This window comes from Chaetodon auriga, chromosome 1, assembly GCF_051107435.1.
Source record: "Chaetodon auriga isolate fChaAug3 chromosome 1, fChaAug3.hap1, whole genome shotgun sequence".
NCBI classification, from domain to species: domain Eukaryota; kingdom Metazoa; phylum Chordata; class Actinopteri; order Chaetodontiformes; family Chaetodontidae; genus Chaetodon; species Chaetodon auriga.
Window position 1 is genome coordinate 4,826,872 of NC_135074.1, and position 27,280 is coordinate 4,854,151.

Genomic DNA, 27,280 nt, shown 5'->3' on the forward strand with positions numbered 1-27,280 from the left:
AGTTTGCTGTCTCTGTGACTCTACAGTATGTACCAGTACCTGTCGTGTGTGTGTGTGTGTGTGTGTGTGTGTGTGTGTGTGTGTCAGTGACTGCTGGGAGGGGCATTTGATCCAGCCGTGGCTCGTGTTCATGTGGAGCCCGGCGGAGAGCAGCGGAGGTCAGTCTCCTCCTCAACACCCCTTTTTCATCCAATTTCTGTGGCTGCGGGCGGCCGCTTGCCGTGCTTTTGTTGCCGGAGGTAATCTGTGAAGTGATCTTAATTATGGAGGTTCGGCCCGTTCCTCTCTTCCCCCCACCTTTTCCTCCTCTCTCTCTCTCTCTCTCTTCGTTCTTTCTCTCTGTCTTCCTCTCTGTACATGCTTTTAATCTAACAGCGTAGTTAGCTCGTAATGAGGGCGAAGGGAGCACGTGTGCTTCTGCTTACACATGCTGTGAGGCTTCGAGGAGGAGGAGGAGGAGGATGAAGAGAGTGAGGAAGGATGGGAAGGGTGGAAAGACAAACGACTATACAGTTTGCATGACAGGTTTGTCAAGAAAATTACATGGCAGACCAGAAATCGGGAATTTATTTTGAATTCTGTCATAGCCAAAACTGAGCGGTATGAAAAGTAGGGCTTGACTTTACGTACCACAATGACAATAATAACAATATCAATATTTTTGGTTGAAGCCTATAAGGATAGAGATGTAGTATCTATATACAAATTCACTGAAAATCAAATCAATCAATTTGACCTCTACACGTAGACTCCTCAGGGTGGGCAAACCCCTAAAACCACATTCCAGTGAATGTTTTTAAAGATCTGAAATGAAAACATTATTTTTAGTCAGTCTTCAGTCTAAAATCTCAGAACATACTCTGGTGGCTGATGAAGTGTGGATCTGTCTCCCTTTGTTTTTATAATTATATACAGTGCGGGCTTTCATTTATAGCACCGACACCACACATAGCATTAAATAAAGACATAGATTTGCTTCCTTTCTTCTGAACAGTGGAGCTTATTTAAAAAAAAAAAAAAAAAAAAAGTTGGTGTATTCCTTTGACGAGCAGTGGGAAAGGTTATGGAGGAGGGAGGAGGGGACGATGAGAGACCTGGAGGAGGCGTGGAAGCGGTGGAGGGGGTGGAGGGGGCAAAGGGGAGCACTGGGGGAGAGAGAGGGAGTTAGATGGGATCCATTACATATAAACAGCCTAGGCATTGATGAGATGATCCGATGAGGATTAGGCCGACAATCCTGATGGACACTGAAAAGGTGACCACACGAGGAGGGGCGTGTGTGTGCGTCTATATGCACATGTGGAAATGTGTGTGTGTGTGTGTGTGTGTGTGTGTGTGTAAGTGGCTTGGATTACAATAGAATATGCCGTCTGTCCTCATTATGATACCCCCCGCCCCGCCACCCACCCTCAATCTCCTCCTTCTAACCCTGTCGCCGCACTTTAAGGTCGCGCTGGGAGCCATTTCCAGGTCACAGCAAGGCCAAAGGGCAGCAGCTGGGGCATGAATGCCAATCAAGTCAAAGCCACATCGCTGTTCTTCATGTGTGAAGTGTGTTATGATATCACGTAGCTGGTTTCAGCTCATTCCTTCCTTTTTACTTTGCGCAACGGACCTGACAGGTTGTATTGGAATTTATGGATAGAATTAAGGATTTCAACAGCCTCCCAATGAATGGCTAAAACGAATGCTGCTACAATCAGATCAAGTGACAACAAGTTTGGTGATCAATAGTTAAGGTAATTATGAAGTCATCATGGCAGACAGTAGCTGGATTTAGCTTCTTTAATAGAATGTATTACGTTTCACAGATTTAAGTAATTGTCAGTTGAATGTATTTGGGTTTGGGACCATTGGTTGAAAAAAAAAAAAAAATCAGGTAGTTTGAAGACATCATCTTTGGCTCTGGGAAGCTTTTTGGGACATTCTTCACTTTTTATACACTGAGTGTTTATAGACTAATGATTAACTTGATTAATCAAAAAAGAAAAACTGTAATAAACATTATTGTCATTAATCACTAATGAAATCATTTAGAGCTCAAACAACAACTTCATTAATCGATTTGTTGATTGTCGGAAAAGTCGTTAGTCACAAATCTAATAATTTATCGTTGAAGTCATTTTTGAAACAAAAATGGCAAAAAGTCTCTGGTTCCAGCATCTCAGATGTAATTAGTTACTTGTTTTTTCAGTGTGTCTGGATGCCCAACTGCATGAAAAACAAGCAGTTTGAACATGTCCACTGTGGAAACTTGTGATGGGCACTTTTTTTGTGATCAAATGAGTAATTAGTTAGTTAGATTCAGTGCATGAGCGTGTGTGTGTGTGTGTGTGTGTGTGTGTGTGTGTGTGACTCCTATAAGAATCATTCACAGGATTTCTTTTCTTTGAATTCAATCTAACAGCCATACAGGGTGGTCATGCAAATGGAGGTCGAAAACATTTTGTGAGGGACTTTTTCTCTGTCTGCAAGGTAGTTTGTGAGTTATATGCACAAGTGTGTGTTTGTGTGTGTTACAGTGAGGCTGCTAATTCCTTCAGGGTCAAGGGGAGGGGCCCGGGTTAAATGGTGTGACAGGGGAGGTCAACAGTGATTAGCTGCCATCTGAACTAATGGCTGGATGCTGAAGAGGAGAGGAGACAGAAAGAAGAACAGAGTGGTACTTGCATTCAGGTTACGGCTTTGCTGAAACCATGCGTGTGTATGTGTGTGTGTCATTGTTTGTACTCATTTGTACTCACCCCCCTCTATCCCCTCCTTTCCTCATGTCCTTATATTATTAAAGGTTGCCTCCGTGCTTAAGTAAGGCAAAGCAGATGGCCCTTTTCATAAATCATGCTTATAAGATGATTATAGGCGTCGCCGCCCACCATTCTCCCCTTCACTTACGGTATAGTAGTGCTTACAGTTTTCCTCGAGGCCGGTCGGTTAATCTGGCTGTATTTTTAAAAACACAAAGCCAGCGTTGAAGCTAAACTCTGATTATTTCACTGACCGGAGTAAAGGAGATGCCACAGTTTGAACCCTGAAAGTGGCTCAAAGCCCACGAAGGTGACAAGTCAAGAAAAGAAAAATGCCAAGATAAGATTCTTCGCCCTGTCACTGCTGCCTCCTCTCCCTCGCTCCTGCAGACTCTCAGCATTACCCCCCACTTGTTATGTTCCTGAGCTTGGCGCGAAGTTACTCAGAACAGGATGTTAAATATATAGCACAGGCAGAGCGGAGAGGAAGAGAGATGGAAAAGGAGTAAAAGGAGGGGTGTGTGTGCATGTGTGTGTTGGATTATGTCTGTGCCGTTGCACTATTCCTTGATGTATGCACCATGTCAGGCAGTCATTGTCTCCTGGGTAAAGAATGATAGTTCAAATACCTAGCATCTCTCCCCTGGTGCTCCAAATGCTCGCCTTTGAAGTTTTTATAATCCATCTGTCATCTGCGAGCAGGGAGGGCACATGTTCTGTACCACTCAATTACCAAATTCTCTTTTTGCCAGCTACAATGAGACAGGAAGCAAATAATATGGGCGACCCTGAAAAAAGGGGGGGGGGGGGGGGTTATAGAAAGAGAGAAAGAGAAAGAGGGAGTTTTGCTTGAAATCCTGCGTTCCTGGCTTTCTCACGCACTTGATTGTGTCCCCTCGCTGCCTCTCATAACAGGAGAACAAAGCCTGTTTGTTGTGGGTGGAATGCCTAAAATGTTTCCTACTGTTACAATTATGAAGAATTTGATTGAATGTGTATTGTTTCAAGGGCCTGGTGATTTTGATCATTTTTAAAAGTGCCTTAGATTGTTATTCTGCTTCCCTACTAGCAATAATAACCTACTAGCAATAGTCACCTAATCAAATTCCATTTGATATAAACACTTAATTTGTTATAAGAGTTGGTTGATGTTGTGAATGGCTAGTGTGAGGAAAAATGTGTGTTTTGATTATACATTATTCATTACCGACACTTAAAGATGCATTCTGATAGGCTTTTTGTCAGCGGCTGGATGGAGAATCTAATGAAGTTTGCTGCAGTTCTTGGTGTAAAAATCGTCTTTAATTGGTGAGCGCTTTGTTGTGCGTCACTTTAAAGCTGCACTGAGGCGACCAGAAAAACTTCAGATAACCGTCTGAAAAATAACAACAGCAGCAGTTGCAAATTATGGCTCTGAAACATATTTCATTTACATACGCCACAGGCCCCTTTTAAGGCGTCTACCTTTTAATTCTTTTTCATATTTAACACTCAATACAAAACAATAAAAGCCTCAGATCTCTGTGTCTGTATTCTCGTTTACATTGAAAATCCCCCCAGTCCCCCCCACCCCCCCCACCCCTCCTCAGCCTCCATCCAAAAGCATCCTCACTGGGAAGAAGATGAAAAGATTGTTTTGAGAAACTCAAAAAGAAATTTGACATTCTTTGGTTGCTTCTGAAACTTCCAATATTCTGCCGTAATTGTTTCATACACGTTATATATCTTCATTTGGGGGGAATGGGGGAGATGAAGAACACGTCGGCTTCTTTCTTCCTGAATAAAAGGCAGCAGAACCCATCTGGTTGGGTGAAACACGGCTGGCCCTCTCGCGCTCATCGCTGAAATAATACTCCCTCTAATGACTCCCACATATTCTGAAATCTCCCTTTTGAAATTGGTCTTGGCAGATTATTTGCAGGTACTTGAGTTGCATCTGTTTGCAATTTTGCAAATGTGGAAGACTTTAATGCTGGGCAGGGGCGGGTAGCAGAGAAAAGTCTATTTTAATCCCTGGGATAACACTGGCTGCCAGTGTGAACGGGCCTGGGTAGCGGCCTGCACATTCACCCAAATTTTAACTTGTCTTTACCCAGGTGACAATATGTTTGTCGTCACCGCTGCCGCAGTCATCATTTGTAGCCGACTATACACGGGACCAGGACTGGTTTGACTCTGAGCCTCTTTGGAGGTTGCCGGTGGTGGCGTTTGCAGGTTAGTGTGAAAGCAGGTGGTCGTACTGTGCACCAAGAATAGAAGAATATTCAGGTAGAAGTGGAAATGAATTGGATCAAGTCATAACAGGTGTAACCCGTGATGGAAAGTAACCAAGTACTTTTCTTCAGCGCAGATTTTAGCTATCTCTACTTTGAGTAATTTACATTTATCCACTACGTTTATTTTACCGCTGTTGTCTGTGCATCTCCAAATTTAATGATTTTGAGTTTTTCGGAAAAATTAAAGGATTGAGTGTTCCTTCATGGGTTGACTGAAATTTCTCCCACTTCTTAAGTTGAATAAACCATTTAAAAACCCGTTCGATTATCTGAGAAATCCTTTCGCACATGGCTGAAACAGGCCTGGGTTTTCTCATGGCTCATGAAAAGTCGACATTTTGGAGGTACGTGGTTTTCACGGGTTGGTTATGAAATCAGAATTTTACATTATAAATTGTGATCTACTAATAAGAATTCAGATTAAACTACCCAACAGTATATAGTTCAAATGTACTTCCCCTTGAACATCTACAACAGAGAGATGCTGCAATGACAGTATGACAGTAAAACATCCACAGGGTCATTTTTCGGCTTCAAGTACTTCAACTTTTAATACTAATAGTAACATTTCTAATGCAGGACCTTCTCTTGTAATGGAGTATTTTTACAGTGTGCTATTGATGCTTTTACTTAAAATATAATGCAAATACTTCCTCCACCAGTGCAGATTAGTGTCCGGCGTTGTATTTAGCCGTTGAATGTGTATATCACAGATAACATGGCTCAGAAATCCCTGGACGCCCAAGAGTTTGTCAGGTATTTGTATTGTTCAGTATAAAGTGCAGTGATCAGCGAAGCTAAACCAAAGCTGAAATGATTGTGACTTCAGTCCTTATTATTTCTACCATGTGGTGAGCAGCTGACCAGCTTAAGCCTCCCCGTTTTTTCACCCCCCTCTCCCTCCCTCCCCCTTTTAAAACTGTAATAAGGTGCCCTATTGTCCTATGGCAGGGTGTACCGGGGCCACAGCCGAGCCCACCCGGCTGACTGTAATTGCATAGGTGGTTACAATTACATTAATTACATATTTCATCAACACTGTTTATCCAGCCGCACGGTAAATGAAGAAGCCAAACTTTTAACTCTGTCTTTTGTTTTTGCATTTCTTGCCCCCCCCCTTCTCTTCCCTGCTTTTTTTTTTTTTTTTTTTCTTGTGTGTGGTTGTTTTATTAGGAGCGAGGGGAGGGGAGGTGCCAGAGGAGGAATTATGCTGAAAGTGTATGCCTTGCAACTTTTCCCCTCCCTGTTGGAAATGTTTATTTGAACAGTAAGCTCATGATTTGAATATTTGTAATCCATGCTTAAATTTACAGGCCAGATGAACTTTTTGGCACAGAATGGCAACCATAAGTAGGATTTTGAGAAAAGCTTTACAAAATTTTAAGCCATGTGCAAGGCTTATATAATTTAGAAGGGGGGAAATATGCACAAATAAAACAGGCTCTGTCTTATTTACTTTACACGCGCAGAAAAAAACTGCTTCATATGGCGCCTGACGTATATATGCGTTAGTTATGTCCTTCTGTCCACACTTTTAGAAAACAGAATCTAAAGCTAACAAGCAGTTGTCTATGAATACTTGAAGAAATAAAATAGCTCCAGAGGCACAGGCACTTGAGTCGTTCTCCGGTGTTAGATGTAAATGAGTGTACTTCATATTGACTTTTGCTGGCGGGGATGCCACCCATATTGTAGGCTGGTTGGTGGGTGGGTCGCCCCGGCGAGTGGCAGAGAGTGATAGAGAGAGAGCGGGAGAGAGAGGTCGCTGAGGCGGGCAGAAAAAAGGAAGGCTTTCTTAAATGATGCTAATCAGTCCGGAGGGGCCTGGCCCTCTCTCCCTCATCAGCCTGCTGTAATTCAGATGTGCTGAGAACCTGGAATTAAATGTGTCACTGTGAGACGTGTGTGCGTGCTCTCGTGCATGTGTGTATGTGTGCGTCAGCCTCTGTTTGCCTTGTGTCCACTTCTGCGCGTGTGTGTGTGTGTGCGCGCTCACAGGGTGTTTAGGGGTTAAGTAGAACCAAATTAGTCGATGGGAGAACTAACAGCAGCAGTAGCTTTCTGTGTGGCTACTTCTTGGTGAATGTCAAGATGATTTAGCTGCTCTTCTGCTCGCCGTCTGTCTCTGAGCACTGGCCCTCCAATCACCGCTCTGAGCTGTCTGTTTTGTGGCCCTCCGTGCAACAAATGAATATTAAATCTGCACTGGGCAACTTCACACACTGGCAAGAGGTTGCCGTCTGAAATATGAGGATGGCGAAGCCCAGAAATCCTGCAAGGTAACATCAGTAAACTCTCTTCTTCTGCAGTGCGAGCTGTTGGTGAAGGAGGTGCTGCACAGAGAACAGCTTCTTCTGCATTTATTTGTTCAGGTGCTTTCTGAATTTCATCGGTCAAATCCTAATAATTCAGCGGGGGACTCTCAGAACTTTTGCAGCTACTGTGCACAGTTTTCTACGTATAATCAAAATCTTGGAGCTTTAACTCACGACACGAGATCAGTGCTGACCAGGGCTGGCCTGGAATTTTCCTGCATTAGTGCCAGAATGACACCAAAGTTTATACACCAAAACCGTACTTTTTTGCTAACTTACATTGAGGTAAAGAAACATGTTTTTCTACAAAAGCTTTTTTATTTATTTCACCAAAGAAGCTAAACTTGTGCTATTTGTCTCCATACACAAGCAGCTGTACAAGAACTTAAACAGTCAAATAAAATAGTCTGAGATGGGCACATCGATGAATTAAATCAGGAACTATCTGATCAAGAAAGGACTGTGAATCCCAGCAAGTGTTAAATGTCAGTTTTTTATACTTTTCACACGTTTCATTCTTTACTTAAAACGTATTGAGCCTCAATAACCAGCTCCAGCGTTGATGAGTGTGAGCTCACTAAGGTGTCTATGTTGTCTTTTTTGCCAGCGAAGGGTGTATGTGTGTATTCTTGCTAACATATTGTGTGTGTGTGTGTTAGGAGGGGTGTGGGGGTGCGAGTGTGTGTGTGTGTGTGTGTGTGTGCAGGGACGCCAGTTGGGCTAACAGCTGAATCATGGCTCAGCCGCTGCCCCTCGTAGTCCTTGGCAGTTAGCGGTGTGAAAAAGCCTTCTCTTTGAGGGCATTATATAGATTAATGTGCTGTGCCTCAGGCAGAGACACACACACCTCGCCAGGGAGGGATCCTGACCGTGCGTGTGTGTCTGAGTGTGTGTATTGTGTGCATTGGGGTGGTGTTAACAAGAGACTAGGGGAAGGTACCGTGAGTAAGCTGTGCGTGTGTGAGTGAGAGAGCGCAAAAAGGAGAGAGACAGAGAAAGAGGCTTGGGTGGCATTCAAATTTATTCTCGGTGAATTTTTGAATGATTTTTTGATATATTTTTTATGATTTTACACTTGCTTGTGGTGGAAAAGTTATTCCGTGATAATAGAAATTATGCAATAGATAACACATTTGATCATAAATAAGTAATGATGCTGTAAAGTGTAAAAGATTTTACTCGTAGCCTGGGCTTCTGATGTGTGTGTACCTGTTTATTTCGCTTTTTCAACCCAGAAGTGTTGCTAAATTCCTTCCTTTATGCTTGATTGAACTATAAGTCTGTGGGCACTGGAATACTTAAAAAATGAGGTGAAACCACTTCTTATACATTTAAATCTACATGTTTTCATGTTACTGGCTGTCTGCAGGGGAGTCAATAGCTTTCCATCAAGGTATTTTTATGTGAATCAGTGGGTTGTTTATGAGGCCTGGGTGACCTGAGAGGGCAATCGTCTGGCCCAGTGACTCACTCTCTCTTTATCTTCTCTTTCTCTCTGTCCCACACTGTCGTACCCCTCAGCCGAATCAGCTCTTAGCTTAGGGTGTAGCCGAGCTGATATACAGTATCACAACAAATACATACAAATGCCACAGCTGCTGGAAGCAAATGCAAATGGAAAAGTACAACACTGTTCCAGCTGAAGTTAAAGCAAAAACCTTGTCGGGGTAAACAGGATCCTTTCAAGGCTTCCCTCTTTCTCTGTGTTTCTTTCACTCTCTTGGGCTTCATGATTGCTCATATTTTTTTTGTTTGCCGTTTTCTCATTTTCCTCACTTCACCCCTTTGCTGAGAAATATGGGGGAGATTTTCCTTATCAGGATTTTAGCACATTCTGTTCAAGGTTAGGCACATCTGTTGTTTTGTGTATGTGCTGGTGCGTGCGTGCATGCGTGCGTGTGAATGTGTGTGCATGTGACTGTTAGTTCTGAGATTATTCATGCATGATTTTTTTTTGCCTCTTTGACATGTACTGTAGCTGCATAGTCTTGGGACACATAAGTGTATACATGCACATGAATGTACATACATGTCCATATATGTCTGGGTATGCACATGTGTGTGTACTCATATGGAGTTCTCTGCAGCCAGCGGTCTAAATAACCTACTTTTGTCTGACAACGGCATCAAGTCGTGGAGGTGCACATATGCAGAAAGCTACTTGGAAAGGCCTCCTCGTAGCTGTCAGCTTTTATTATGCGCTGAGGTGTCATGTTTGTTAGGAAGCTGAGTGCAGATGGCAGAGTGGAAGAAATGGATCACTAATTTTAACAATGATTAATGAACAGAGATGGAAAATGAATTACATCGGACTATTGGAGGCAAGGAATATTTTCTCTGAAAATGTTAACTTCGGCTGCCAGGCAGCCGGCCGTGTTGTGGGAGTATATTGAGGAGGGGTAGGGAATGTGTGTGTGTGCGTGCGTGCATGCGTGTGTGTGTGTGTGTGTGTGTGTGCACTAAGGTGCAATTTTTCCCCCCGCATCTTTTGTAGAATCAACACTTCACTGCTCTTGCCTATTACTTTACTGTTCGCCTGCTTAAACACTGCCGGCTTTATACACATTGTTTTCCCCCCTTATGTGTATTGCACCAGTTAAGGTACACACTCTTTAATAAGGTAAACACAGGAAAGGTTAGACTGTCTTAAAATGTTAGCTATTTCCATTACTCTGCAGTGTGCTTTGATATCTGTTCATAGATGTAGCAGATTCCATCAAGTGTCAGCAGCTCTTTCTGTGTTTTACTGCGGTACAACCTGTCTGTGTCTGCCTGTGAATGCAGTATAATTAGAACATCGCTTTTGAATTTTCAGGGTAAAGCAGCCCCTGCACCGTGTCCAGAAAATCAACCTGATTGATTTGGAGTTTTTTTGATTGAGTGATGGACACCTCGTCAAACACATTTCATCAACATGTTCACGCGAGTTGCGAACGACAGAGAAAATCAGTGTGTTTACCTTTCACACATCAGTGTAACGATATCATATGGCAGTATAAAAAGCAGACGTGACATTCCTCATTGCTTGTGATCTGAGAGGAGTTCCTTATAGTTTCTCCTCTCTTCCTATCACTTTCTTTCCTTATAAAAGACAACCTGTCTCTCTGTTCCCCCTCCACCCCACCCCATCATCCTGCCTGTATTTGTGTCTCTTTCAAGGTTTGTCTGGTGGGCGGTTGGTGCAACATGGTTTAATAGGTAGATGTGAACTATTTTGAATTTAATTAAGGGCCTGATGGGAAATACGTAAAGGGAGAAAACAGCAACTTCTTGCAACATTGTTTGTGTTTGTGTACATGTGTATGTGTGTGCAAGTGAGACGGAGAGGGAGAGAGAGAGAGAGAGAGATCTCAGGTTACGGCAGCATATGCTAAGCACTCAGAAAACATACACAATGCCTTTGGTGAACAAGGTAGTCGGTATGCCCTTGGGAGCCAATTTAGATTGTGACTTAAGGCAATGTCGTGGCTTTGTGTGTGAGTGTGTGTGTGTTCTCTGTATGTGAGTGTGAGTTTTACTCTTGACGCTCCATTGAAACAGTAGCGGTGGGTTGGTCTGGGTGGCCCCTCCTGCAGACCCTCCGCATCTGTGTTCCTCCTCCACCCCCCCCCACAAACCAGCCCCCCCATTGCAGTCTGAGCCAGCTTCTCCATGCCTGGCTGCCTCTCCACATCCAGAATAGCCATGAGAGTTAGTTAGACCCATACTTCTTTGCCAGTCATAATTTTAAGTAATAATGTGCAGCATTAAGGAAGGCACACTGAAAAGAGCGCCACCTACAGAAACCCAAGAGAAGAATAGCAGCATTGCTCACGCCCAGGTGATCTTTGGGTAGCAGAGTGCAGAACGTGAAAGCATCAAACGTTCAGTGTTAAAGATGTAAATATACAAAACCATGATCTCGCAGATCACCTTTTAAACTTCAACAGATTCAAGCAAACATTTGAAATGTCACAAAAAATGAAAGGTAAATCAGACGCAGTTTAATCAGCTGCGTAGAGGAATAAATTAGCTTCTTCAACAAAGAACAAAGCTATCTAACACTTTTTTGGTTTTCCACCTTAATCGAGCATAAAAACTTTTTGCAGGGTTTAGAAAATAGACCCTCCATAATGTCATAAATCGTGACTCATATCAAAAGCTAAAGCCAGCTGCTGTTAAGTTTCTGATTATCTCTCTGTGAGGCTTCAGCTCAAATGCCACTCACTGAGTTCCATGCTACTTTAAAGGGGAGTGGCAGTCTTTTACTTCACATACTTTGTGTTGGCTTGATTATTTTTCTGGCGTTAAGCAGCTGGGCTTCAAGACTGGATCAGATAACATCCTCTGCTGTGCTGCGTAGGCTCCTCTCACAGCTTTCTGCTTATGAGAACAAAGCTTTCTGTTTTTTTCTTTTTTTTTTTTTAAACACTGTATTTTAACTCTCAAATTATGAACCTTGCGCATCTTAGAATGCGTCCCAGTACGATTGTCTCGTCTTGAACTGGATATTACGGTGTCAAATTAAAAAGTAATAATAAGAAGAAAATGAAAAAGTAAAAGACTGATACACACAAGCGATTAAAGTTCATATATTTGTTAGATTACTCTGGGATGTGTAAGTGACATCACGTCCTCACAGGAAGTCCTGAGGAAAAATAAAGATGTGGGGGGTTTTCGGCGGAGGGGATCGGCACACAATGTTTTAATGGGTATTTCTCTTCTGTCAGTGTGGCAAACTTGTCAAGCTTCAAATATGGGTGACTGTGAATTTCCTGGTGTGTGTGCTTTGTTTACAGGCTCTTGTCGTCCCACCTTCTGTGGAGCTGTCGGCACTCTTCCTGACATCCGGCGTTCGTTGGAGCGGTGGCAGTCACACAGGTACGATCACTCTGATTGATCACGGGAAAGGGGAGGATATTAAAGGTGTCTGTCACACTTACACACCCGTGCATGCATCTTTTGTTTTCATTGAAATCTTTGTTTATCCGGGGGAAAGTCAATTGAGCATGCACTTGCTAAGCAGTGCCATGCTTCTCAGTCACACTGCTGAGACATTCATATCTGGGAGCTGCCCAGCAGCATCTGTTGGTGGGTCAGTGGCTCACGCTGAGTTCCACAAAGTTAAAGTTAGTTATTATTACCATCATCGCCTGAGTCTCTTCAATCTGCGAAGAAATAGCACGACTTTACACTTTCAAACTGCGTGCAGTGCATACTTCAGAATCCAATTTTGTGTGCAGGTGATACACCGGTCCTTCTCATTAACTTCTGTGGAGAGCTGATCCATAGTCACATGACCTTCATCCTAAATTAAAAAAAAACACATGGTTATATTTGGTTATGTGTAGGCAAGAAAACTATTAAGTTGCGTTTCATATGTGACATAAATGAAATTCGGTATGTCCGTTAACTTACATAAGTTCAAACATGAGCTGTTGACTTTTGCAGACCTGTCTCAGACTTTCTTGCTCTTTGTACTGCGTCACCTGTGTGCTCTTCATCAGCTCTCCACAGAAGTTAATGGCAAGGATCGACGAATCACCTGCAAGCAAAACTAGAGTGCCGTATGCTCCGCATTCTATTTGAATGTGTAAAGTCATGTTATTTGTATGCAGATTGAAGAGACTTGGCTCAATAAATTAATGGACGTCCTTCTGAGAGGGAACCCTTCAGGCTTCCATCACACAGTGCATGAATGCATGCTCGTGAATGGAAATATGACACATTGATTGTATGGAAGATTGGGTGGATGTTGGGTGAATGAATGTCCCCACATTGACCTGAACATTGCAATTGGGCATGACCTATTGTTGTTTAAGTGAACATACTATGCGTCATCAACCTTGCACTAGTCTCCATGCATCTCAGTTTTGCCATGCTATAACATACTGTACAGTATACTGTCCAGTATATGTTAAGGATGCCATTCTGTGGTTTCACATATTTTCACAAGAAACATCAGGTTGGACAACACTGCATAATGAACGCTCATCACAGGTGGGAATATGTTTATCCTGAGGTTTAGGCCACAATCTGTATAGACTACCGTATACTGTATGTTTACACCTGCGGAAGCAATAAGACCTGCAGCTTACGTCACAAACTGACACCTAAGTAGACACATCTGACTCATGTTGCTGGTCCTAGTGCTAGCTAGTGTTGGGGTCTTGAACATTTTTATTGGATTCAATCTGAATTCTTCTGAATCCCATACTGAAACTAAAAAAAAGTACAACTCAAAAATTCATTTCAGACCTATGATCACTTTATGGCAGCTGAAAAGGCAACACTACAGATTTCACTGGCAGCCTAATTAATGTTCATAACCTGTAGCTACAACCTGAAAATGAGATGAGCAGCAGAAGATATGAAATGTTGATTAAATGTATCTGACACATTGAAGTAACAGCTGTAGCCTGCTTACTTTTACCATCTTATTTTTATGAGCTGCTCGCTTCAAATACTGCATGTCCAGATGCAGAACTGTTGAGAGCATTAACTTAAAATATCAATTTGATATTCATTCAGGATTGACGGGGAAATTCATCTGAAGTTGGCATGATGATATCAGCTAGATTATGTCTCTAAAACATTTGTTATTTTAAATGCAAAAGCGATGGTTGGTGGCGCTGGCTCAGTAAATCTGTGGGTTTACCCATGAAAAACAAGACGTACAGATATGTGAATATTTGTGAAATGTACTTGTCTAACAGAACAAAAACATCTTTTTAATACCTCATTCCTTAATAGGAGGGAAATATCACAGCATTCAAGCACTAACATCTAGTTCTCTGCTTCTACAAGTCTAAAATATGGAAAGTGCAAAGTGGAAACAGGCTAGCTCTTTTCCCCTTCTCCCAGTCATCGTGCTAAGCTAGGCTGATTGTGTCTTTGACGAAGCTCTTCACTGAACACACGGGGACAAAAATGAGATCAGTCTGATCACCTCAGCTCCAGTTAAGACAATGAGCAAGACTACGTCACAAAATGTCTGAGTCTTAATTTAAAAATGCATTTTTAAAAATATCCTAAAAAAGGTGGTATTTGAAAATAGAAGTGTGTGTGTGTGTGTGTGTGTGTGTGTGTGTGTGTGTGTGTGTGTGTGTTATACTGTTAAATACAGACACACTTAGGGACACAAAATAACATAAATATATTAACCTCATGTGACTTAAGAAATTGAGTAACAAGTACCAAGAGTACCAAGATATGTTGACATTGATTTTGGTTGTTCTTATATTCATTATTAAATTAAGTCTTCATTATAAATGAACAGCAGGACATACTCTAAGTTTCCCTCTACTTTAAATTTCCTGTGGCGCCTGAACATTCAGATCTTGCAGAAAGAGATACCGTTCCCTTCAATTTTCATTGTTTTTGGAGAATTATTCTATTCATTACCTAAAAAAGTATTGGCAGGTGTGTCTTTAAAGTGAAGTGAACGTGTATGCAGAGACTTCGTGTTGTGTCGCTACTCACCTAAGGTATTAGCATGCACGCTGGACAGAGCTATGGAACATAAAAAAAATATGGTGCCAGTCGTTTCATGTGCAGTAATGCCCCGCACCACCACCACCACACACACACACACACACACACACACACACACACACACACACACACACACACAGCCTGTCAAAAAGCCACGACGCCGTCAATTCCTCTCTATGTAGCTCAAGGAGACAATTAGCAAACAGAGGTGACGTGGTAAACAGGTGCAAGCCATTATTCCTGGAGCTGGAGGAGCGTGGCCACCACATCTCTCATGCTGATGGGCTGTTATAGTGTGTGTACTGTATGTGCATCTCAGTGGGTGTCAGTGAGTGATGGGAGATCATATGACAAGTATAAGTGAGGGATATGTCTGCTTTGTGGGGTTAGGATGCTTCATCCTGCCTGGCTGTCTGTAATCAGCGCGTCATCATCATCATCTTTGCTATTGTTGTCGGCGTTGTTTCTCTCTCTTGTTCTTTGGTACCTCGCGTTCGTATCTGCTCCCCTTAAATCTATACACGTCTCTCCTACACCGCTCCTCTTCCTTTCTTGCTCTTTCCAATAACTACTCTTACCAGTCTCACTTCTCTATGTTATTTTAATTGGTAAAAGACCATCATCCTGAGACTTGGCTCCCTTAGAAACAGTGAAAGAGATGAGGGGGTCAAGCGGGTTTGTGAAAATTGATTGCTTGAAAAGTGCTAATCAATGGAAACCTTTTCTCTTGAAGCTGGAAAATTCATGTTGTAACGTGTATTATAAGATTCAGAGCAGCAGGGATTAAACATATATGGCAGCTGTCCTCCTCTGGGCGAGCTGAGACAGCGGCCTGTCTGAATTCTGGCCCTGCTTTCACATATGCCTAAAGTGAAAAATGAAGACATATTTAACTGCAAATGTAACATTCAGATGATATCAGTTTTGATCATATCAGATTTCACACTCCACACAAAGATATTTTGTCTTCATACCTTAATAAAAATAATGCGATTCTACATGTCTCCAGTCAAACTGTGCCGTGGTAATGGTCTGTTGTTTTGAAACACATTTTGCCGGCTGTAGTTTTATTAATCAAATATAGCATGGGTGAGTCATGTCGTGTTGGCTTGTGTCATATCGGAGGTATGTGCCACAGATTTCCCTCATATTGGAAGCAGAGCTAACACATGCTCCCCTTGATGCATTCTCACACCATTTCTCACACAGAGCACTCACACACAAACTTGCAAAAGCATACACACACACAGATGACTTATATAGAAAGAGATTCATAAACAGACATGCTCGCACATACTGTACACATGGACGAGCGTTTACAGACACAAACACGAGCAAACCTGCTGCTGGGACAAGGGAAACGGCAACTGCCTCTGATGAATGTGTGTGTGTGTGTAGCATGGTCGAAAGTAAAAACTCAGGATATTTACTCAAGCACTATACTTTAGTGGAAGTTTGAGGTATTTGTACTTTACTTGAGTATTTCCATTCGATGCCACTTTATACTTGTGTTCAACGACACTTCATAGGTAAATATTCTACTCTTTACTCTGCTACATTGATTTGACAGACATAGATAGAAGTTAGTTTGCATGTTAAGATTTTACATCCAAAACACAGTCAGTTTATAGAATATGATACAGGGGTCATTGTGCCGAACAGTTCCTGCTTTTGATACTTCAAGGAGGCCGAGGTGTTTTTTTTTTAATATCCACTTTGGCTTAAGTAAAATTTGGAATGTACTTTTGCTTGTGACAGAGTATTTTTATATTGTATTTTTGCTGCTTTTACTGAGGTAAAAGATCTGAATCCTTTTTCCACCTCTGACCTTTACAAAAAAAGTAATTTTCCTAAACTTCAAGGTACATTTTAAAAAGGCTTGTGGTTAAAATCTTGACTTGAAACAAACCAAAGAAGAGATGTTTGGACACTGTTGACACAATGACATTCCCAGGTAACATCAAATTATGTTTGGATATTTTTTGTGCATTCCAGGAATGAACAAATCTAACATGCTGCATACAATAGCCCCAGCTTTTCATTATTTGTTGTGATTTCCGACGTGAACCTTTTTGCGTCTACACCTGTGTGAGTATAGGTAGGTACCGATTTTTGCAGATTTGTGTTTCTAATGACGGCTTTTACTTAAACACTACTCGTCGTCTGCATTTTAGACTGCTGAGGTCATGGATGGTGGAGAAACAGGTGTCACATTCACTTTCACTAAAACTGATTTCTTCTTTGTTAAACTTTGAATCAAATCATTTTTTCGACCTGACATTGATTTGTGCTGGAAATATCAGGATGTCACACGAACTACAAAATGTCACCTGCACTCCATTTTAGGATTTTTTTTTTTTTTTTTTTTTTCTGCATATGAAGACATAAAAACAACAACAAATGGTGCAGAGGTGGTGGGTGGAGAGGGGTCAATGTTCCCACAGTTTCCTCTTCAGTGTTGTTGGGTTAAGATTGTCACTGCTGTGTGGTACTCTACCCCGCTGGTATAAATAAGACATGATTGGCATCGCAGCAGAGGAAAAACTCTCTCTCTCACACTCTCTCTCTCTCTTTATCTCTGTCTCTCTCTCTGACAGCCTTCATTTGCTGGAGGAGTGGCAGACTTGGTGGGAGTTAATGATTATAATTATTTCGCTTTTTTTATTTCTTTTTTTTTTTTTTTACATTGTGGGATAATTATTTAAGAGGTTCGTGTAGTCATTGTTGTAATCAGTAAAGAGAGATTACAGAAAATCCGCATGCCAACAGATGGCACTTCGCTGTTGTTGTTGCTTCATATTAAACCCAGTGCAGCACACTCAGTAGCAGGCAGGCAAGAGTGAGGGGACAATCAGAAAGGGCCAAATTATAAAACAATTTGTCCTTCATCATAAATCAATTTATCATATCACTCCATCCCAGAGAAGACAAGGAATCAAAAGTAGTTTGCGTTGCGTGTGTTCAATCCCAAACCAGCTATCCCACTAGCACACTCATCTTCCCAAAGTAGTGGGGTTTTTGGAAATGGTTGGAGTTGGTGGTGGATTTACAACAAAGCCCTTCAACACAACACACCAGAGAGCCTCGACCCCATGACTTTATCTATTAACACCACAGTTCGCTGCCCTGATCGTTCACACGCAACCTAATTCACAAAGAAGGTCAGCCTGTGTTAGCTTTGCTCCTCTGGGACACCGGCCGCTTTAACCACCTCCTGGAATGTGAGCTGGTGTCACTTTCACTTTAGCCCACATTTGCATATTATTTCTGTTTTTTTTAATTCTGTTTCTATTCATGTATTTCTATGTATTTCTTGGCTGGTGAGAAAGAAAGAGATAAATACAAAGTGAGAGGAGGGCACTTGCTATCCAGTGTCGGGGAGCAGGAGGAGCACCAAGGCCGCTGGCCTACATTCCTGACTAATTGTATAATTGGAAAAGCTCTCCAAATGAGCAAGCAAGCCCCCCCTCAAACCCCCCTCACCAACCACCTCACCCCTACTCACTTAACACCCCCCCCACCCCTCACCCACACACGCACGGCCTTCAAAGCAAATCACAAAAGAGCATTTTGGGAATAATAATAATTTCAAAAAGCGTCCATTATTAATCCCACACACTAGCATCCCTGGCAGCAGTAGCTAGGCTGGTTAGCACCAGCAACCCCCCCCCCCCCCAACACACACACACACACACACACACACACACACACACTCACACACACACACACACTCACTCATTAGACAGTGCTTATCTATCTGCTGGTGTTTTACTGGTGTTAAATAAAGTTAAAAGGTGGGTAAGCAATGACGTCCAGCGGGAAAATTTGTTCATTCAAATTCAAACTTTATTTCTTCAAATTTTCGATCCCAATGAAAGATAAAGCTTGATACTAAAAGGTTTTTTTTCATATAATAACTCATAACACAACTTTTTTTCACAGGCTCTGAAGTAGACTCTCCAACATAAACTGGATTTCATGTTTAAAATCGCTGAACTTCACAAATCTTGTTGGAAAGGTAAAAAAAAAAAAAAAAAAAAAAACTCCTCTACACTTTCTTTTCATAGATAATATTATGCCCAATATAGGATGACCTACCTGTGTGCTGTGTTAGTGCTCCTGTTTTACTGTTAGTACTGGAGCTCATGGTCAAATTGGATTTCCTGATTTATGGCCCCTGCCATGCGCCGTTCATTTCCATGGCTACTGAAGGAGGGGGCGAGGGGGGGGGGGATGATTTCTGAGGTCGACAGTGGTGTCTAACGGGATTGCGGGGTGCCGTTAAAACGAAGCCGTTAATTAATGCTATTGATCAGCAAAAAAATAGAGGCAAATGTGATTTGCATACAGCCAGAGTGATCAATGCATTAACCGATTTTTTTTCTCCCCTCTCTGAAATCTGATTTCCTGAGTTTTCAAAGTGAAAGAGAGAGAGTTCAGACTAATGTGGATCGATCGGGCCTCTCTCAGACAAGAATACAAAGCATTTTATTAGCCGGTGAAGGGTGAAACATACCAGGAGAGACGACGCAGTTTGAAGTTGGGTTATGTATTTATGTCTCATTTCAACAAGAAGACAGAGACTGCCATCGTCTGCCTTTACATATTCCTTATTGACATTGTTGTCCCCCCCCCCAACACACACACGCACGCACACATCTTGCCTAGAAAACATGGTAATAAGGTGATATTTCTGCAGGGCCAAACAAAATCTGTTTTCTAAAAGGCAACAATGTAAAAAGAAAAAAAAACCCATCGATGACAGTAACAACAGGGGCATGAAAAAACAAAAACACAAGAGGTGTTAAAAAAGCAATATGTTGTTTTTTTTCCCTCCTTTCTCTCCCTCTCTGTCAAGAGCAGCTTATTATAGCGTATTGATTTATAAAGCTTTAAATGTGATCCTTCATGTCCAAGTCAAGGGCAGGGAGTGAAAGAGAAAGAGAGAGAAGAGAGGGAGGGAGAGAGAAGGAAAGGGAGAGGGAGAAAGAAAGAAAGAAAGAAAGAAAGACGAAGGCAAAGGGAAAAAGGCGTCTGGAGACGGATAGAGATAGAAAGAGAGCGTCCACGACATGGGGAAGTGACAGCAAGGCATTTTCAGAGCTGCTCTGGAACACAAAAGGGTAATTGTTTTAGCCCAGATGTTGCTTTCGCACAACAAGCAGGATACAATGTTCCTACTGAGCTGATGAGCCCAATCAGTGAAATGATTAAAAATTGATTTTGTCCCTGTAATTACAGTATGTAAACTACTTAGCCGGGATTGCAAAGGAAGTGATTTTCTAATTACGTATATACTCTGGTGTCTAATGATTGGTTTTTTGAAGTAATGAAGAGAGGGTCCTAACGACTCCACTGTGTTCTGTTGTTGAAGGGAGAAGGCTGGAGAAGGGGAGTATGGGGGGTGGGTGGGGGGTGGGGAGCATCGTTAGGGCAAGACAGCAGGCTTGGATACAAAAGGGGGATGAAAATTGAATTTTTGCCAGCCAGTGCTAGCACGCTAACACGGGGGCCCTGTGTTCGTTTGCATGGGATCTGGAAGCTAAATGGAGGCTGTGACTTCTCATGGGGGTCGCCAGGCCCGGCAATCTGGACTCTGCAATTATAACCTCAGGGGGGTTAGGGATTCAGGAGATCACACATGCATAGGAGAATTAACACTTGTGCTGGACACAAGCACACAGCAGGAAGCATATAGCTAGGCCCTTCTGCTCTGTGTATGTATTTCACCAATCTTCAGTCAGACAAACATGTAACTTTCGATAGAAACCGACTCTTTAGGATTAGAGGCCCCTAAATCTTACACACTGGTCCTTGAAGTACTAAACTGAGCGCTTGCTCATAAGCGAGTGGACCTCAAGATTTTTTGTGTGCTGACTTTTAGCCTCCAAGCGGGTGCACTTTCTTAAATTTAGAATGTTTTTGCAGGCCCGCTGCCTCCCTACCACACGTTTTGGGTGAAGACTAAATAGGAAAGAGCCTTCTGTTTTACCAAGCATGCATGAGTGCCACAATGTGGTTTAAAGGTACATTATGCAGAAATTGTGGGTTACTTTTTGTACACAAAAAGTTTTAGGCGCTCTGGCCGCCATTGTCGTAGCTTCCCCGTGGATACAGGCCGCCTATGGTCTGGCACCTGGTCTCTACCTTTTTACGAAGTCCTGATGTAACCTGTGTGCTGTTTTTGGTGGGGGGCTACACACCCACTGCCCGAAGGCTGCAGCCCAGAAATGTCCTGACTGCAGCCAAATGAGGAGGAAATAAGAAAATCCAGACATAGTGCAGAGTCTCTGCTGATAAATACACCACCACACACTTCTAGTGGGTCATAAGTCATGATGTCATGGTGATTGAGAGGGATTTCTTTATGTCACTCTATACTTGTTTTTTTAGGAAAATCTAGCGTTGCATACCTTTAAACCTTCCTTTAAGGTGGTTGAACAGATAATAATTGACATAAGAACCTCTTATTATCTGCCCAAACAGTGGCTGCATCAAGTTGAATCCTCACTCACCTCACAGTGCTTTCTGTGTAAGATCACAGTGACAACAGTTGGTTATTTTTTGAGTGCATTTACAACAGGACAGTCAAACCTCCTATTTTTTCCTACCATGTTTGTGGCTCTAAATCTTGTTCAGTGTTCCTGAATTGAATTCTAAGTTTTTGATAATAAACTCCAAGAAACCAGGGCCATGTTTCCTGATAATAATCGATCTTAGCGTTTTTTAAGAGTGTTTGTACAAATGCTCTTAAATTTCTTGATACATTTCCCCAGGCAGTGCTTAGGAACAAGTGCATGTGCATGCCATCAAGAGCTTCTTAACGTCGTCTGTTCGTGGTGCTAAAGATGATACTGAAAACACGATAAAGTAACTTTGCATATGTAAGTGTCTGCAAGCCGTGCTATATCTTAAAAGTGCATACATCACAAAGTGTAGGTGCTGTAAATGACGCCGAAAATGATTTATGCTCAGAATTGTACAGTATGAAAACAAAGCACAATGTGCAGTAAGCAGTTTACAACTTTCAGCTTGCTGCCCTGAGTGGAACTAAATCAAAGAAAGTCAACTTGGACTAATGTAGCTGCAGCTCCAGGCAGATGTAGCTCTTTAGCTCATACCAAACCTAAAATGAAGCAGTGGCACATCCTGTAACCTTCCTGAATATGCAGCTCACATGGTGAACGTGACTCTTTCATCATTTCTGTAACAGACCTGAAACATTTGCACCACAGATGAAAAGAGCAGATGCAGAATCTGAACATATACTATCAGGAAAGTGACTTTTCAACCAGAAGGTGAGAAGGGGGGGAGGATGACAGAAATTGTACAAATGAATTGCTGAGTTAACGTGTGTGTACATTTTCTCATTAAAACCTTTTACATCGAATGTCACTTTAACAAAGAACTCCAGTGTTCACGATAAAAGTGTAGTATTAAAAGTGAACTGAAACAATGAAAGCTTTTTGCTCCTCTTTCAGGTGCTGGAGCTTAAGATGCTCTGAGCCTCCTCAGAGTGGATACGATCATTTCTTTGAGTGTCTTCAGTTGCAATGCTTTTGGGAAAAAGTCCTTTAGCTTAAGAAGTTTCATAAGATGGATTTTACGATCATCTTTGCCTTAAGATCCCTTTGGGAAACACAGCCCAGGATAATAACTGAAATCAAGATTTCAAGAACAGAAACCATTTTAATTAGGGTAAGTCATTTTCAGGCTGGTGCACAGAAAGTGGGTGGTTGATAAATCCACTCGTTTCTGCAGGAAAACATCTCTTTCTCTTGTTTCTCCACTGTTGGCCTCTATTTTCTTATCAACCACAACTTGATGAGACACCAAAGAATCAACCTTTGACTTGGGCTGTAAATAAGAATCAACCATGGAATCCGGTTTGCAGTGGTATTGTGGCAAGGCATGGAGACAACCAAGGAGTCACTCTATCAGACAGGGAATATAGAGATAAACTTACAGGGTCGCAGAGCACATAAAGAGCACATAAATCATATCGCACAGAATGAGTCACTGCCTCAACCATGGCTGCACTCTCCCTTCTTCTCTGCTCTTAACATATCTAACAAAGCTGGATGTATTTTCTCATCCTTATCGTCTGTTCAATATTTAATTATGACTTTGTTCATTTATGTTTTTAAAGAATTTTTCTGGGGAAATAAAAGGACCTGAGTTAAGCCTCTGATTACTGGGAAGGGAAAGATCTGTGGTTTTTAGTTCCTTGGGAACATTAATAAGTGACAGAAAGCTAGATTAAGAAAGCTGGGATGCGGCTAGAAAGAAGAACGACAAAGCTTTGAAATGCTGCCAGTATCACCAACTGCACTCTTCTGACACAGCTGATTGTAAGAGAAGCCGATAGCGCAGACGGCGTAGGCCTTTAATAATTCATTTAGTTAGGCTATGATCTATCATTTTGTACCTTTTGACATGCGATATTGAAATTTAATATTGCATCAATACAAATGATATATTGCCAGTCGTCAGAAGAAAGGATGTGGATTACAAAAAGATCTCTGCAAATGTCTTTTCACTCCTTTCTCTCTTTCCTCTCCAAAGCTTCATTGTACTCTAGTAGAAAGGCATGAGTGAAACATCTGTCCCCCCTCTTTACTCCCGGCTTTGATATGTGTGTTTAAAAAAATGACAACTTAAAATGCTCAGGGAGAAAGTCTCCTGCTCAAACCAGAGTCAAGAGAGGCTCGGAAAGAAAAAAAAAAAGTGGGGGGCAGGGGGGGGATGAGAAGCAGACGGAACATGACAGCAGTGGCTGAGGGAGACGTCACACGTTGTCAAGGTCTTTGACATAACTCTTTAGTGCGGTGAAATCCCACAGGCGATATTCAGGCTGCGAGCGGAGCGTTAGGTGCTGGGAACCAAAGGCTGCTGTTGTGGTGTCAGTCTAGCCTGACTCCCAGACTGCTTCATGTACGCAGTCTGCTCACTGAGATAGGGATGCATCGATAGCAACACTGGCTGATGTCAGTCTGAAGTAGATTATACGTGTCAGAGGATTTCCTCTCCACTAAATGCTGCTACCAAGAGACAAGGCAAAAAAAAAAAAAAAAAGAAGAGGAAATTTTCCATTTTTTTTTACTTTTTGACATAAAGATGATAGAGAAATTGAGATTTCCATCTTTTTCCAGTGATACCACACTAATAAAAGAGGCTAATATCATTGTTGCTCTTGACCGGTCATCACACTGGGTGCAGCATTTGTACACAGTCCAGGACTTACTGCACTGTTTGTTTGTGAAAAAACAATATTGATGTGTTTGACTTGAGAGATGCACTGTTTGGCCATCTCTAATAAACTATACATTTTATTTAATTTTTTTCACATTGGATGTATACTGTATTCCTGAGGTCCAGAATGGTCCAAAATGGACATAGTTAGGATACTCCTAGGATACTGGGCTGGATAATAAGTCTGTGAGGGCTTGTTTCATTCCTGGGGTTAAAAACATCACTGTATAATCAAACCTTGATTCAGTTCTTGTCTAGTTGTCAGTATAAGACCTACGTATCATCAATCAATGTGCGTGTGATAATGTGTAAAACTACATTTTAAATTGAGATGATGAACTTTGCCTTTAGCAGGATTAATCTTGTGACCTGAGTTTTTGTTACTAAATATCAGCCTGAAACTTCTCTGAGCTTGCCAGATGTTAGCGGGATCAATCAGCCAACTGTAGGAAATGTTTTAAATGGGGAAACAAGCAGTGCTATATTGTCCTGTTTCTCACCCTCTTTACCTCCGAAACATATTCTTAAACGAGCTGGTAAGATCTGAAAGTAGCGGTGAAATTTGAAGAGTCGATGAGTGTTTCCAACCTGAAAACTTGAACAACCAGCTGACAGCTCAGCGAGTGGTGCATTCATCCAATCAGGTGCAGCACTGGTTACTGGTATTTCAGTGATGGACAACACCTATATATTTAAGAAATATATTTAATTTAAAAACGTAAATGTTCTTTTTACACTGTTTCTGGAAAGAAATGTCACTTCTAAATATTTTGAAGGTACATTTTCAATGCTTTGAGAGCTTTAAATTAAACAAACTGCATGGCTAGACACCATGACCAGCAAGTTTAATCTTTGGTGTCTTTACATCTGTCAGCACAAACTGACTTATGGAGTAATCTTGCTGTGCTGTTTTGTGTTTGAATGCTTCAATAAGGTAAAAAAAAACAAAAACAAAAAAGAACTGAAGTTGTGCATGTATGAGAGCTCCACTAAACTGCTGCAGACATGCTTGGTGTGAACGTATCCTAACACCGCTTCATCACCATCCACTGACTGCCCATGTCACACTGTTGTAAAAAAAATATGGCTCGTGATGGGCTTGATGATTACAGATGACGGTGTTGATGATGATAGTGATGCTGTCAGTGGCAATAATGATTACAACAATATAGAAGGTTGTCATTACAGCGATGCTTGGAATCATTCTTCACCCGTGAATTATTGCATATTCAGCTCAGATACACCTAACTTTTACAGCTCTGACGTGTTTCCTTTGTAGGTGCAAATATATTTCAACAGACAGATCAAAATGAGCGTGTGTAATATGTGTTTCGACAGCGACTGTGATATCTTTTCCCGTGACTTTGGGTGAATCAGAGAAGTTGACCTGTTATTATGTGTGTTTACACAAACCAGTGTCACTCTTGTTCCAGAGAACTGATGAGTGTGTGCAGCTGTGTCATTAACACCACGTTTGTCTCTGTATATTTGCATTTTTACCCCGATATACGGATGTCAATTAAACAGGGGAAGGAAAAAACAGTTTAGGTGACGATCCCTGCATGCATTTGTGAGCTATTTATAACAGCCCCTCCCTGATGTGTTCATGGCCTACTCCTCCAAAACAACATTTGACACTATTTCCGCTGAGGTTGTCTGTTTCACGCATTCACATTTGTTGGTTGATTGCATTAAAAAAAACAAAAAAAAAAAAGGTTTTTCAAGAATGCGTAGTGTAAAAACAGCACATTGTTGCTGATTTCTGCATGGCTTCCAGGAATGTTGACCTTTAGCTGTGCCCTGACACTGCTCTGAACGCCTAGGAAGTCTGCCATGGTTGTAGGTGTCTGGGTATGTTAACAGTGGGGAAGAAAGACACAGTGAGAGAGAGAATTAGGTGCAGTTAGGAGGTGCCTTGGGTTGCCCTGGGTCGTGGTGTGCCTCCCTGCTCTCAGCCTTATGTCAAGGCTTATTATTTCACATGCCAAGGTCTTGACCTGATGTACCCTGCCTTTCTTGTGCTTTCCAGAAAGCATATTTTGATGCAACAGCTTGTTGAAAAGATTTGGAAATGCAAGACACCCCAAAAATTGGAACATCGCTAACATTTGCTACATGCTTTGTAGTGTTGAAATGATTAACTGAATAGTCTAATTGAAGATTTTTGGATTGTTGCTTGGACATAACTCATGGTGTGAAGACAAGACGTGTTTTCATCTGTAAGACCTTTGGAACACAGTAATTCAGAGTGGTTTACAGGAGGTAAACAGATTTTATTTGAATATTTAAAAACACAATAAGAACAAAACCAAAATCAATTCAAAATAATGAAACCAATGAAAATATATCACCTTTGGCTCTGGGAAATTTCAATTTGCACCATTAACTATTTTCAGAAATTGTATAGACTAATTGGTTAATTGATTAATTAAAGAAATATTGACATATTAATCAAAATTTATATGAACATGTCATGAATGAATAAAGTCATGACTTGCACTTGGTGAACTTGGGAATCTATGGAAAATCCCTCTCAATGCAACTTTGAAAGAGCTCAACAAAACTTATTTCGGTTGGTATTTGTTGTATTGTTGGTTGCCACTTCGGTTTGTCTTCAAATCTTTGCTTGCAGACTTTCTATCTTTTCCTTCCTTCCTTCCTTTCTTCCTCTTGCCTCAGGGGTGTGTTCGGCAGGTCAACACCTCAGCGGGTGGGTCGTTGTGGGCCAGGTGACCTTTGTCTGTCATTGTTTTGCTCCTCACACCTCACCCAGGGAGAAGGGGAAGGAGCTTAGTGCCTTACACCTGCCACTGGCTTTACTGTCACAGTGCTGGGGTGTGCTTGATTGTGGTGTGCCAAGGACTGTAGAGAAGGTCCCAAATGATTTATTGACATAGCCAACAGTTAGTAGATATTAGACACCTTAGAGAGCGGGTGCATATCACATAGACTGTGGACACAGTGGCTTGAACCTCTGGTGGCCCTTGTATCAGTGTCTGCTCTGAGCTACGCTCAACCATGTTGAAAAGAACCGAAACAAGCAGCCGCTATGTAGATAACCGTAACGAAACTGACGTTAGATTCCAAATGCGATTTACGTTCCTGTGTGCAAGATAAATCAAACGTACCTCAAGTGAGTAAGGGGTTGGAGATGAAATGAAATACCCAAATGCTGCCTCCACCGGGGCCTGATTGAGTTCAGGTGGCTGGAAAGTGTCTC

At 41.8% G+C, this 27,280-nt stretch overlaps 1 protein-coding gene across 6 annotated transcripts in view; it reads left to right on the forward strand.

Annotated features, from left to right (window-relative positions):
* Positions 1-27,280, forward strand: part of znf536 (zinc finger protein 536) — a 234,253-nt gene that overhangs the window by 13,969 nt on the left and 193,004 nt on the right. For all 6 annotated transcript variants that reach the window (XM_076733827.1, XM_076733745.1, XM_076733908.1 and 3 more), the window contains exon 2: positions 12,114-12,195. The gene's annotated coding sequence lies outside the window, so the exon portion shown is untranslated. The remainder of the gene's footprint in view (positions 1-12,113; positions 12,196-27,280) is intronic.